This window comes from Erinaceus europaeus, chromosome 9 (assembly GCF_950295315.1).
Source record: "Erinaceus europaeus chromosome 9, mEriEur2.1, whole genome shotgun sequence".
NCBI classification, from domain to species: domain Eukaryota; kingdom Metazoa; phylum Chordata; class Mammalia; order Eulipotyphla; family Erinaceidae; genus Erinaceus; species Erinaceus europaeus.
In genome coordinates, this window is record NC_080170.1 from 28,885,342 (window position 1) to 28,898,438 (window position 13,097).

Below are 13,097 nucleotides of genomic sequence, written 5' to 3' on the forward strand. Positions count from 1 at the left end.
ATGTCATAGCAGAAATAGCAGTAATTCATGATACCGATCTCAATGCTTACCACACTTCTGCTATAGCATCTAAATGTATCCTAACCATCTCTGTTTCTAGACATAGTTTTATCTTGTCTAATCTCTCACAGGATATTGTGGTCTGTATGAAAAGTTTATGAAAATTAGCATTTGCTTTTACCTTGAACTTTATTTACCTAATGAACTAGGTGTTCATTAAATTCTTACTGAATTAATAAAAGAATAAACATACAAATGAATGGTAACCATTACTATGCCAAGATAAAAATAGAGCAAGGAAACAATATATGCTAATTAGTTATCTTATTTAATTCTTATATGGTGCATTAATTTATATGTAATAAGTTGGGTACATAAAGCAAATGTCCAGGGTAAGCCTGAGCTATTGAAATAAAGATTAAGTACAATTCCATTACTTGTCTGAGTTTCCTGCCTTGTGTTTATGCCTTATTGATTTGCATTATAGTGGATTTTGATTATGATTTTGTGCAATTTTTCCCCGTGATTTTTAACAAAAGCAGGCACATTTCATTCCTGCTACCTGTTAGAAGCACAGTGGAGAAAGAATGCCATGCCCAACAATGCACTGCCTTCCTGGTTTCTGAAAAGTGAGATCAAAGATATCTTCCTAAAGCATAAAATTGCCCCCACCTTTTTTCTCTCTCTCTAATTATGTTTCTTTTGTCAAGACTTCTACCATTTATTCAATTCATTTAAAATATCTTTTTTAAAAATACCATCCTAAAAGTACTAAATTTATAAATGATGGCAGTGTCTAAATTTCTCCTTAGCTAAACTGGTGGTTCTTTTCCATGAAACTCATTATGTTGTATAGAGAACATTTAGCAGTTCAGTTAATAAGTGTTCTCTTTTAAATGTTAATGACAGTGCAGCTTCCACATCATGGCAAGAGCACACTGTTCATCCAGCCCCCAAAGAACTCATTGTTTGTGACCCCTCATTAAGAAACCTTAATCCAGGACCTGCTGAACAGCTCGTTTGGATAGTGTGCTGCTTTGCCATATGCACAACTTAAATTTGAAATTTGAGTCATCCCCAAAGGAAGATTTGGTCTGCTTACTCACCCTCTCTCCCTCTCTCCCTCTCTCCTTCTCTCCCACACTCCCACCATCCCTCTGTTTCTCTCAACAGTAGATACCTCCATGTAAGAGATAATGATAATAAATGAACCATACTTTCCCTCTGAAAATTTTTCATGTAAACTTTTTTTCTCTGATAAAACTGCAATTATTCAACAGAATTTCAGTTAAATCTAAGTTTCTTTTTTTAAGCACACATCTGTGAGGGTTTAATCATAATTTTTAATTGCAATAGAAAATTTTAAATCATAAAATCCAATAAGTTTAGAAATAGAGAGAACTATAAAGATAAACATATAAGCAAATGATTTTATTGAAAACTGAAGCCTAATGCCATTAGATGACGTGGAGGTAGTACAGTGAGTTCTCCAACCCAAGGACCTATCTAGAATCGAATCAATGTTCAGAAAATATATATAACACAAATTAAAAAGTACCTAGCTCCAGAATCTATCTTTAATGTCTTTATTATCAGTTCCTCTGTAACAAATTATCCCCAGAATGTAGCAGCTTAAAAGAATGAACTTTTACTATTACAAATAGTTTCTGAGGACTCAGACTGCAAGACCATTAGCATAATTAGGTAGTTCTGACACAGGGTCTCTCACAAGTTTACTAGAAAGTTGTGGCTAGGGCTGCAGTGTCTCAAGACTTCACAGTGCAGGCCTAAAAGGAAGGATCCACTTTCAACCAGTCACTCCCCCAATTGTAAGCAGAGGGCTCAGTTCTTCTCTGTGCATTTTTTCATGACTGCTTGGGTATCCTCACGACATGAAACCTCACTGTTCACTCCCCGAAGGTAAGTGAAATAAAAGGGGGAGAAAGATTGAAGAAAGCATTGGTGCCTTCTACCAGCCATTCTCTGAGATCACACAAAATCGCTTCTGCCTCATTCTGTTTCGTAGAATCAAGTTACAAAGACTATTCTGTATTCAGTGGGAGGGGAATTAAACTCCATCTTTTAAAGTAGAGAAGTAACAAAAATTATGGACATACTTTTTTTAAAATTCACACAGAAACAGAGAGGGAGAGATGCCATAGCACTGCAGCAGCATCATTTATGGTGTTGTCCATGGTGGTCCCATGTAGTACCAAAGGCCCAAACCTGGGTCCTCAGGCATGGTAAAATGTACACCCTTCCAGCATGGACATATTTTAAAATTTTTTAGAAGTCTGGTGTTATTTTATGAAATAATCAATAGTGGTCTCAATATCTTACATAGTTGACTACTTAGGGTATGTGTGTTACTACTTTTTTACATTTTCAAACTTACCTATTTTCTCCAGATTATAAAACAAACAAACAAAAAAATCATTAGTAATTTAACACTGTGTTACCTCAGGAACTATAGCTATGCCTTTCATATACACCATCTTAATTAATATTCACCAAAAAAAATCCAGAGGAAAATATTGTTACTTGATTTGCACGACTTAGAAGTTAAAAAGGTCACAGAAAGGAGAGAGTTGTACACCAAAACCCATTACAATTTTTAATGTATTTTCATGTTTGGTTATAGATCTTTTACTGTAGATAAAAATGTTTAGTATTTGCTTCTTTTAAAATTTTTTGAAACTTTTCACATCATCCTGTTCATTAAAAAAAAATAGCACTTAGGGTTTTTATTCTATTACTGCTTATTCCTATTCATCCCTCTCTCCTTTATCCACAGTCAATCATCTTCCTTTCCTTAGACTGAGCATTTTCCATTCCTGTGCCTTTTATTGTGTGTCATGAGTTCAGGTTGCTTTGTTATTAATACCACTTTCCTCCCTTTGAGTATTTCATTTTTTTATCTTTCTCACCTTTAATGCTGACCAGAGAGCTTTAATAAATGGAACCAAGAATCTCTTTTCCTTTCCCCCTAAGAATTGTCGCATTACTGGGAGTCGGGCTGTAGCGCAGGGGTTAAGCGCACGTGGCGCAAAGCACAAGGACCATAGGGATCCCAGTTCCAGCCCCCAGCTCCCCACCTGCAGTGGAGTCCCTTCATAGGCTCTGAAGCAGGTCTGAAGGTGTCTGTCTTTCTCTCCCCTCTCAGTCTTCCCCTCCTCTCTCCATTTCTTCCTGTCCTATCCAACAATGACGACATCAATAACAACAACAATAATAACTACGACAACAATAAAAAGACAAAGGCAAACAAAAGGAAAAATAAATAAATACATAAAAAAAGAATTGTCTCACTTCTATCCTGTTCACCTCTTTCTCTTGTGACATTTTATTACATTCTTCCATTCTTGCTTTTCTCTTTCGTCAGGGTTATTCAATATCCATATAACTAAGAGTAACTTATCATCATCATCATTTCTCTGACTTCTTCATCACAGTCACAAAAGACTCTGTATTAGAGTCATCTGCCAGAACAATCTGTATGTTTACCAAAATGGGCAATACCTTTGTTGCCCATATTCATTCACTTGCAGATTTCTTGCAAACAAGTTTTCAGTATATACACTTAATTTTTGTTTTCTATCTTTCTTTTTTCTTCTTCTTTGAAAATCTCTAGGAACTCTACTTAACTCTTGGAAGATTTCCCAAAATTGAATTGCATTACATATTCCCACCAATAATGGGGCTTTTTTCCCCACTATGTAGAGCTCCTTAAAAAGAGGGTTCTCACCCGAGTAATGAAGCTGAAGGGTTGTCATTCCACACGTGTAGTCTCTGGACACAGTCTGAAGTGAAGCATGTTGAGGTGGCAATCGTTGTGTTGGTTAGGTTGTGATCGGCAGATGCAATATTATTTGATATGGATTGGGAGAGGCATACGGGAAAGTGGGCCCTATCCAAGGGTTCCAGGACTGGGGGAAGTAGAGGCTCTATAGTGGAGATGTGAGGTTCCTGCTGTCTTAGGGTTCAAAAAGACAATCGATAGTTAATGTGATCATCACCTTATTTGGTAATTGGGTTAACTTTGAAAAGTCCTTTTGTTATGGTTTGCTGTACAGTATCCAGTATCTTGTATATAGCTGTGCTATTGGTTGCTTCTGATCTACTTGGTCTAGGCTTTTGAGAGAGTCTGCATATGAATTACACTGCATATATTGAGAAAAGATTCAGTTTGTGTTTTGAAAAACTTCGAGACATACAATTAATTTCCCTCCTCTCGTTTTAATTAACTAGTGATGTATATGACTACATTTTACTAGGAGTGTACATAAACACCATTCCCACCACCAAAAGACTGTGACCCATCCCTCCCACCCACTCCCTCCACCACTGTCCCAGGAAGCTGCATGTCTACCCCTCACCTCAGGGTTATTACTTTGGTGCCCTACTTACAATTTGGTCAGGTCCTGCTTTTAGTTTCCCTTTCAGATCTTCTTAGTCAGCTTCTGTTGATGAGTGGGATCATCCCATACTCATCTTTATCTTTCTGACTTAGCTCAATACTTTCTAAAATAAAATAAAATAAAATAAAATAAAATAAAATAAAGAGGGTTATCGGGAGTCCAGTGGTAGCACAGCGGGTTAAGCACATGTGGCGCAAAGCGCAAGGACCAGCATAAAAAACTCCTTGCAGCCCCTGGCTCCCCACCTACAGGGCAGTCACTTCAGAGGCTGTGAAGCAGGTCTGTGGGTGTCTTTCTCTCCCCCTCTCTGTCTTCCTCTTCTCTCTCCTTTCTCTCTGTCTTATTTAACAATGGCGACATCAATAATAACAACAATAATAACTGCAACAATGAAAGACAACAAGAGCAACAAAAAGAGAAAATAAATATTTTTTAAAAAGGTTCTCTTTCACACTCTTTTGCACTCTCTCCATCTGTGCATACATAATTCACTGACTTCTTCCCTCTCATTTCTTTCACCTTTAGAAAATAAAAAAAAATCTTTAATCTTGAACATTACTACATTAATATTTACATGACCCCTGTCCTTCTGTATATGAGTCTGAGTCAGTGTATAATGGAAAAAATATCTGAATAATATTTAAGAGATCAGCTGGCTTGGTCTCTACTTTGATGACATTCAAGACAGATGGCTGCCCATTATCTCCTTAAAATTTCTAAGGATGGCAATGGCATAGCCCCCTAGAATTGCTCATTATAGCTTTATCACCTGCTTGATAGGTGCAGGTATGAAGAGCTTCAGTCTCATAATGGCATTTGGAGATGATAATTTCAAATGACTGTAATTTTTCTACTCATTTTAATTAAATTTTATTGATGCAGCTCAGAAAATATTGAGGCTGAATACATGAGCCTGAATGTGTTTTTGTTAAAGAGTGTTGCAGAATTTAAGGATGCTGTTTCCTTGATAGCCTTGTAAGATGAAGCAAGTGGGTTTAAGACAATTGTGTTTGTGTGTTTCCTCCAGGAGAGAAATTGAATGGCTTCTAGAGGCCCAACTCAATAATTCAAATAACCCTATCAGATGATATATAAGTCCAAGGAAAGTACCTGAAAAGGAAATCTAACCAGTGAAAATAAGAGTATAGCTTTAAGAAAGTCTCCTAATACTATGGCTTTGGGTTACATTTAAAACTTGGAGTCAACAGAAACTGATTATTTCTTGAGGGAGGAAAAAAGCGTCCCTTTAATACACGTGCTTTAGTAATGAATACCCATGTTAGAAACTATTTCTGATATACATATATTTCTTATCATTTTGTTGGAGGGGATTAATACTTTACAGTACAGTTGTTGACACATGGGAACACTTTTTCATCTCCCACTGATAGGTTTCTGTAAAACACTCTCACCCTCAGCTTAAGTACTTTTCTGCCATCATGCACCAGGATTCCCATATCCTCTCCACTCCCTCCCTCTCCCTCTTTCCCCAGAATCCATCTGTTTCACTTTGTATTATCCTTTTATGTTCTTGTTTTTTAAGTTCCACCTATAAGGGAGAACATCCAGTATTTGTTCTCTTTTTGGTTACCTAACATGATTTCTTCAAGTTCCACCCAAAATGAGGCAAAGGAAATAATTTCATTTCTACAACTGAGTAGTATTCCATCATGTATATATACTACAATTTTCTTTCTTTTTTTATTTAAGAAAGGAGACGTTAACAAAGCCATAGGATAAGAGGGGTACAGTTCCGCACAGTTTCAACCACCTGATTTCCATATCCCTTCCCCTCCCCTGATAGCTTTCCCATTTTTCTATCCCTCTGGGAGTATGGACCCAGGGTCATTGTGGGTTGCAGAAGGTGGAAGGTCTGGCTTCTGTAATTGCTTCCCTGCTGAACATGGACGTTGACTGGTCTATTCATACTCCCAGTCTGCCTCTCTCTTTCCCTAGTAGGGTGGGTCTCTGGGGAAGTGGAGCTCCAGTACACATTGGTGGGGTTGTCTGTCCAGGGAAGTCTGGTCGGCATCCTGCTGGCATTCAGAACCTGGTGGCTGAAAAGAGAGTTAACATACAAAGCCAAACAAATTATTGAACAACCATGGACCTAAAGACTGGAGTAGTGCAGATGAAGTGTTGGGGGGTATTCCCTGGAGGCTCTTGTGTACTTCAACTTTCAGGTATATATTTTTCCTAGTTTATGGGCATGTGTGAACATATGCTCTATCTCAGGGGACCTGGACTATATCTAGGTTTGGGGACTTTATTAGGGAGTGGAACACTTGGAATGGAATTAGAGAATACTATGAAAGTAAAGGTCTCACCCAAGTGATGTAGCTGAAGGGTTGTCATTCCACACCTGAAGTCTCTGGTCACAGTCTGAATTGAAGCATGCTGGCGTGATACTCATTGCATTGATTGGGTTGTGATCCATGGATGCAATATTATTTGATTTGGATTGAGAGAAGCATGCAGGAAAGTGTACCCCACATTAAGGTTCCAGGACTGGGGGAAATATAGGCTCTATAGTGGAAATATGAGGTTCCTGCTATCTTAGGGTTCAAGAAGACAATGGATAGTTATTGTTATCATCACATTATTTGGTGATTTGGTTAACTTTGAAAAGTCCCTTTGTTAGAGTTTGGGGTATAATACCCAGCATCTTGTATGTAGCTGTGCTACCAGTTGCTTCTGTTCTCCCTGGTCTAAGCTTTTGAGAGAGTCAACATGTCAAAGACAGCCTATGTATTAAAAAGACTCAGTCTGTGTTTTAAGAAGTTCTAGACATCAACTTTTCCCCCTCTCATATTAATTAGTGGTTTATATGACTACACTTTAATAGGAGTGTACATAAACACCATTCCCACCACCAAAAGACTGTGTCCCAACCACCCACCCCCAATTTTCTTAGCCACTAATCTGTCTTTGGGCATTTAGGTTGCTTCCAAATTTGGGCTATTATAAATTATGCTGCTGCTGTGAACTTGGATGCACATATATATCTTTGAATAGGTATTTCTGTTTCCCAGAAACAGAATTATTGTAGATTCCCAGAGAGAAATTGCTAGGTCATGGTGTAGGTCAGTTTTTAGTATTCTGAGCAAATTCCAGACTGTTTCCAATAATGATCAGGCTACTTTACATTCCCACCATCAATGTAGAAGTATTCCTTTCCTTCCATATACTCTTCAGCACTTGTAGTTTCTGTCCTTTCTAATATATGGTATTCTGAGGTATAAAGTAATAAATATCTCATTGTTCTCTTTATTTGCATTTCTCTGATAGTGATTTTGAGCCATTTTTATATGTTTGTTTACCCTCTGGCCTTTTTCTTTGGTGAAGGTTCTGTCTATATCCTCTCCCCATTTTTTAAGGGGATTGTTTTCTTTGTTATTCAGCTTAGTGAGTTCCTTATATATTTTGGTTATTAGTCCTTTATCTGATGCATGTACGACATGTAAAGATTTTTCTCCCATTTTGTAGGGTGGCTTTCTGTTTTGGTGATAGTTCCCTTTGCTGAGCAGAAGCTTTCCAATTTGATGTAGTTCCATTGGTCTAATCTGAATTTCTTAGTTATAGTGGGCAACTGAATTTATGTCAGTCTTACCAGAGATTTGTAAAAACATCATCATTGGGGCTCAGAGCTGGAGATAGTGCTCCTTTGGATTTCTAGGACAATGACTTCATCCCTCAGCACTTATCTTCTAACTCTTCCTCCTTTCTGATGCTGCTGTTCTGGTAATAGTGTGGGTTCTCAATGAATAGGAGATTATTTGGCCAATTTGAAAGAGACATACAGGACTGGGGAAAAATAGTTTACTTAGATGGTGAGCTTATTTGACGTGTATATGACAGTCCAGCCCCCCTTGGCATTGAAGGAAGCTTCCATGCTGTGGTCTCTTTCTACCCTACCACCACACCCTAAAAAAGACTAGAAAGACACACACACACACACACACACACACACACACACACACACACACCAGACACACATGCTAGCAAATGAGACAAGAATGGGATGAGTTCTAATAGTTCTAGTTCTGACACAGCAGGTTTCTGGATGGTGAATGGGAAGTCCTGTAAACAGTCCCTGTAGTCTTCCTCAAAGCCACAAAGAACACGATAGCTTAACTTTTTATGCCCTTTTGTGGGTATTGTCAAACAATGATCTGCAGGTTGGTGTCATAATCTGTTGTTTTATCCGGGCTGGCTTCATGGGCGGGTAACAGATGACCAGAGACACGCGGCTGGGCCGAGAAGCTATATTTCTTTATTCACGAACAATGATTCATAAACTAATCCAAACTAATCACCAAACAGAACTCTCCTGCATCCTTCTCACATGGCGGAGCCAAGAAGTCTCGAACTCTCTCGGGGTTCTTTGGGGCGGGGACAAACGGGCCCGCGAAACTAGCAGGACTAAAACAATTTTCCTGACGGGGAGAGCTAGACCAAACTAATGTAAAGCATACAACAATTCCCCCTTTTCTTTTTAACTAAATGACTACAGTATCAGAGGTGTGGGGTGAACAGAAACCTATATCATACAGGCATTTTCAAAAAAGAAACTGGCACAAACATGGAGAAACATGTAAGCGAGTAATAAGAACCAGTGTGCTGTCAAGGGGAAGGCCTGAGGGGGCCATTTTTTGCCTCTGTGGGCAAAACTTTATCAGCTCAAAAAGAAACATTTCCTGCCTCTGGGGGGACGTACTTGCCTCGATGGGCATTTTTTTTAGCATGGGGGCGGGGAACAGCCTAGAGTCCCAAAGGCAGCTGGCTGCTGTCAGTGTTTGAGACCAGTGAGTCCAATAGGAGTGCCACAGATATCCACGGAAGAACGCCAGGGGGTGGAGCGTTGTATGAGGAAGCTCCGCTGCCAGAATTCTGCTTTTCTGTAGAGAACTTGACAGCTGCAATTTACTTACTATGAAACAAACTTGTAGCAGGTTAGAAGTTTATCATAATTGATAACTATTACAATTAGAAGTCTTTTTTAGAATGATTTTAAGGTTGGTTAAAGTTTAAACAATAGAATGTGAAAAGGTAAACATGAGGATGAAGGAAAGAAAACCTCAGGCATGAGTATCATTAGCATAGCCATGTGTAATCTACCATTTCTAATAGGGAAGGTAATTGAGAGTTTTACATATCAACAAGTCTATTTAACCTTTTGTTACACCCATTTAAGATGGAGACACACCCTAGGTGTGCACAGGTTTTGTTTAGACCAACTTCTTTTTTGTAGAGAACTTGTGGTCATTTAGTTAAAAACAGAAGGGGGAATTGTTGGTATGTTCCCTTACCCCCGACCTCTGAGAAGAATTGGTTTGCCCCTTGCCAGTTTCGCGCCCCTCTTTCTCCCCGCCCCCTATGCTAAGGACAGGCAGAGTCCCAGCAGCAGCTGCAGAGAGAGGATGATAGAAAAAAGCACATGGTGTGGTGATTTGCCCGTTCATGAATAAAGATATACAGCTTCTCAGCCCAGCCGTGTGTCCTCGAGTCTCTCTCTACCACCACAACGCTAGCCTGGCCTGCTAGAGCCCCCGAACTTTAACAACAATAATCATTCAATTTTATAGCACTGCTTGCATTCATTATTGGCATAAATTAATAATTTACACCACTGCCTTAGGGAACACATCACCACTCTTACCCTTTCTGTTGAGAAATTATTTGGCTTTTTGGCTTGCCAAAAATTGTTTGGACAATTGGTCTATGAGGGTCTTTTTGTTTCATTCAAGTATTTTAGAAAGTCAGAGAGGTTGAAATAATCTGACCTTCCATGGAAAAGAGGTCATATTTTTTAAGGGGCTATTTCTTCCTCATTTGGCCTTATTAAAATTGAATCATGTGATGGCTGGATTGTTTCTGAAATAATAATGAAGATGTTTCTTGTGTTCTGAACAGAAAAACACTTTATTAGAGGTTCCAGAATGTTTACAGACATTAGCACAAATGTCTAGTTAGTTCCTAATTTGTCCAAAGACCACCAGACAACCCAAGAGAAGGAACAGAAATTTTGTCTGTAATTGGGATTCAGGCAGGTATGTGTGAAGAAGGGGTTAAGGAAAGAAGTCAGAAGCAGAAAGGGACAATTAAAACCTAAATGAGGGTATAAATGAGGAGGCATGTCCAGGCTGAACATCCATTTCTCTATATGGGACATGACAATGAACATGCCCCTGTCAACCCACACACCCGCCTGCATGTAGTGCTATACTCTGAGGAGGAGAGTTCTAACTGGCCATGGTACTGTGGGGAGGTGGCAGCATTGTTTCACTGGAGACACACTCAGCTGTGCTATAACTCACCTCACTTCCTAGAATGTTGTGTAGTAAACTGAAAAGAACTTGAGCAGGTGTTCAAGTCATACAACCCATCTTTAAAAGAACAAGACAAGCAGAAATGAAGTTATCCTTCATTGGTTGAAGAGAGATGAGTGTCAGAACAACTTTCCAGTTTAAACTGGAGCTTTAGGTCCTGATGAGAAAATGAGCAAGTGTTCAAAGGAGAGAGACAACCTGGAATTGCAGACAATAGTTGACTGCAGTTTGAGAAGCTTTGGAGAACATATTCAGCTGCTGAAGGAAAGCAAGGGCCGGTGGGAGCCAACAGTGAATACCTGACAAAAAAGGGCAACCAGTAAGCACCAAGTCACTCTGGACTCTGATAACATGTGCCTCCCCTGTTTGCTTCTATTGGAAGTCCTCAGAACAGTAATTCTAGGCCCTAGGTGTATATTTAGGCCCTAGGTGTATATCACAATTACAGAGGAAATTTTACAATCCCAGAAACATGAACCACATGTTAGAAGATCAGGTTTACTAACTCTGTGGTAGGGCCTAGGTTGCAATATTTTTAAAGTTCAGCCCACATGATTCCAATAAGTAGCCATACTACTGGGTTGCTGGAAGAGTCATGATGTATGCAAAAATGCATTATAACTTTTCTATTAATGCAATAGAAAGGTGCTGAACAGGGAAGGAATGAGGTTTTGACATTTGACAGGGTGGGAGGGGGGAGCCAAACAGAATGATTTCACAAGGGAACTACATGATAGGCTTTGGGGCACTGGTTCTTCATCCACACTATACACTGGAATAACCCAGGGAGTTGGAGTTGTCAAAATTTCAGTGCCTTGCCAGGGATTCTATTTAATTGGCAGAGGGTAAGCCCTGAGCAGGAGGTCTGTTTAAGCATAGTGGGTAGTTCTAACTCTTGAGAACCAGTGACCTAAGAGACAATAAGGTCATTCATGAACATTCCTGTTGGGATTCCCAGAAACATTTATGAGAAAATGAAACACTAGAAAGGGTTTTATACTCTGTGTGAGTGGGTAGACTTGGAATCATCAAGATTTGGATGTTTGTGTAAATCATATACTTATACCTGCAGACTGTATGTTTTGAGATATTACTCAAATAAGTATTTCTACAGTTCTTAGATGGAGAAAGGCAGTCACACTGCCAAGACCAAAAGGAAGAATTGGCAGACCCTGTTATGGGGTGACTGGCTCACCTCTATGAAGCTCAGAAATGAAAGCTTCTCTATAAGGTTCACAGATTCATTGTAATTACCACAGCATGTAAAATTGTTACACTCCATAAAGAACAGAATTCTAGCTATAATTAGTTATTTGGATTTTATCTATTTTCATTTCTTTAATTTTTGACTTGATAAAATGCCAACCGGATACATGTTTACTATTTAGTGGATACCAGTCACTGTGTAAGACAATCTATGAAAACTAGTGTATTTTATCCTCATAACAATAATCAGTTGGTTAGGCACTAGCAGTATTTCTATCATTGAGGAAGAAGTAGGGGAAGGGACTTATCAGGAATCATACAAGGAATAGATAACAGATTCTAAATCCTGTTTTCTTCCCAGATTGTTAGTGGAAAGAGTACCCTATAGCCAGATTAACTTTCACTTTTAAGTTTCAGTTTCAAATAATAATTTATGTATAATGGATTTCTTAAAACACATTTGGAAAGTCACTAAGCATGGGATCTATTTGAATCCATAGTCATGCCTACATAATCTATACTAGTGATGCTTCTGGGAAAGAAAAAATTCTACTGCTAAATTTTGGAGCTCCCCAGGATAGGATCACCTTAAAATCAGTACTCTTGATAACTGAGAAGCTGAAATGAAATCTCTGATTTTATCAGCTGAGGAGATTGTTTCTTAAATGACAGTAATGCTGACTAGTGTGCTTTACTATGTCTGAGTTAGGAGTAAATGTGACACTTCCATTTCTTAGAAGCTAAGACTGATATTCAGAACTGAAAAAGAAAAAGTGAAGCATCTTAAATTTAAATGTATAAATGATCAAATGTGTGCTCAAAGTAATTATTTATACAATTATTGTACTTGTCTGTGTCAGGAATTTCAGATTCTCTAACATTCTCAAGAACTTTCCTCTGGGAACACCTGGTTCTATTCACTTAATTCCTGCTCCACAAGGAACACATTTGTACTCTAAAAGTTTATATCACTATAAAGACCATTTTCAGCTACTTGAAATTAGATAAATAAAACCCTATTTCCAAAACCATGTGTAAGTACTTAATTTTAATCAAGTCACACAATGCTTTATAGTATTAAGCCAAAACACATAAAAAACAGGACTCATAGGACTCATTAATAATGTCCAACTAGACATCAAAA

The 13,097-nt window shown here is 38.5% G+C and overlaps 1 protein-coding gene across 1 annotated transcript in view; it reads left to right on the top strand.

Moving 5' to 3' along the window:
* Positions 1 to 13,097, top strand: part of SLC9A9 (solute carrier family 9 member A9) — a 706,212-nt gene that overhangs the window by 393,125 nt on the left and 299,990 nt on the right. The gene's annotated exons all lie outside the window — the stretch shown is intronic.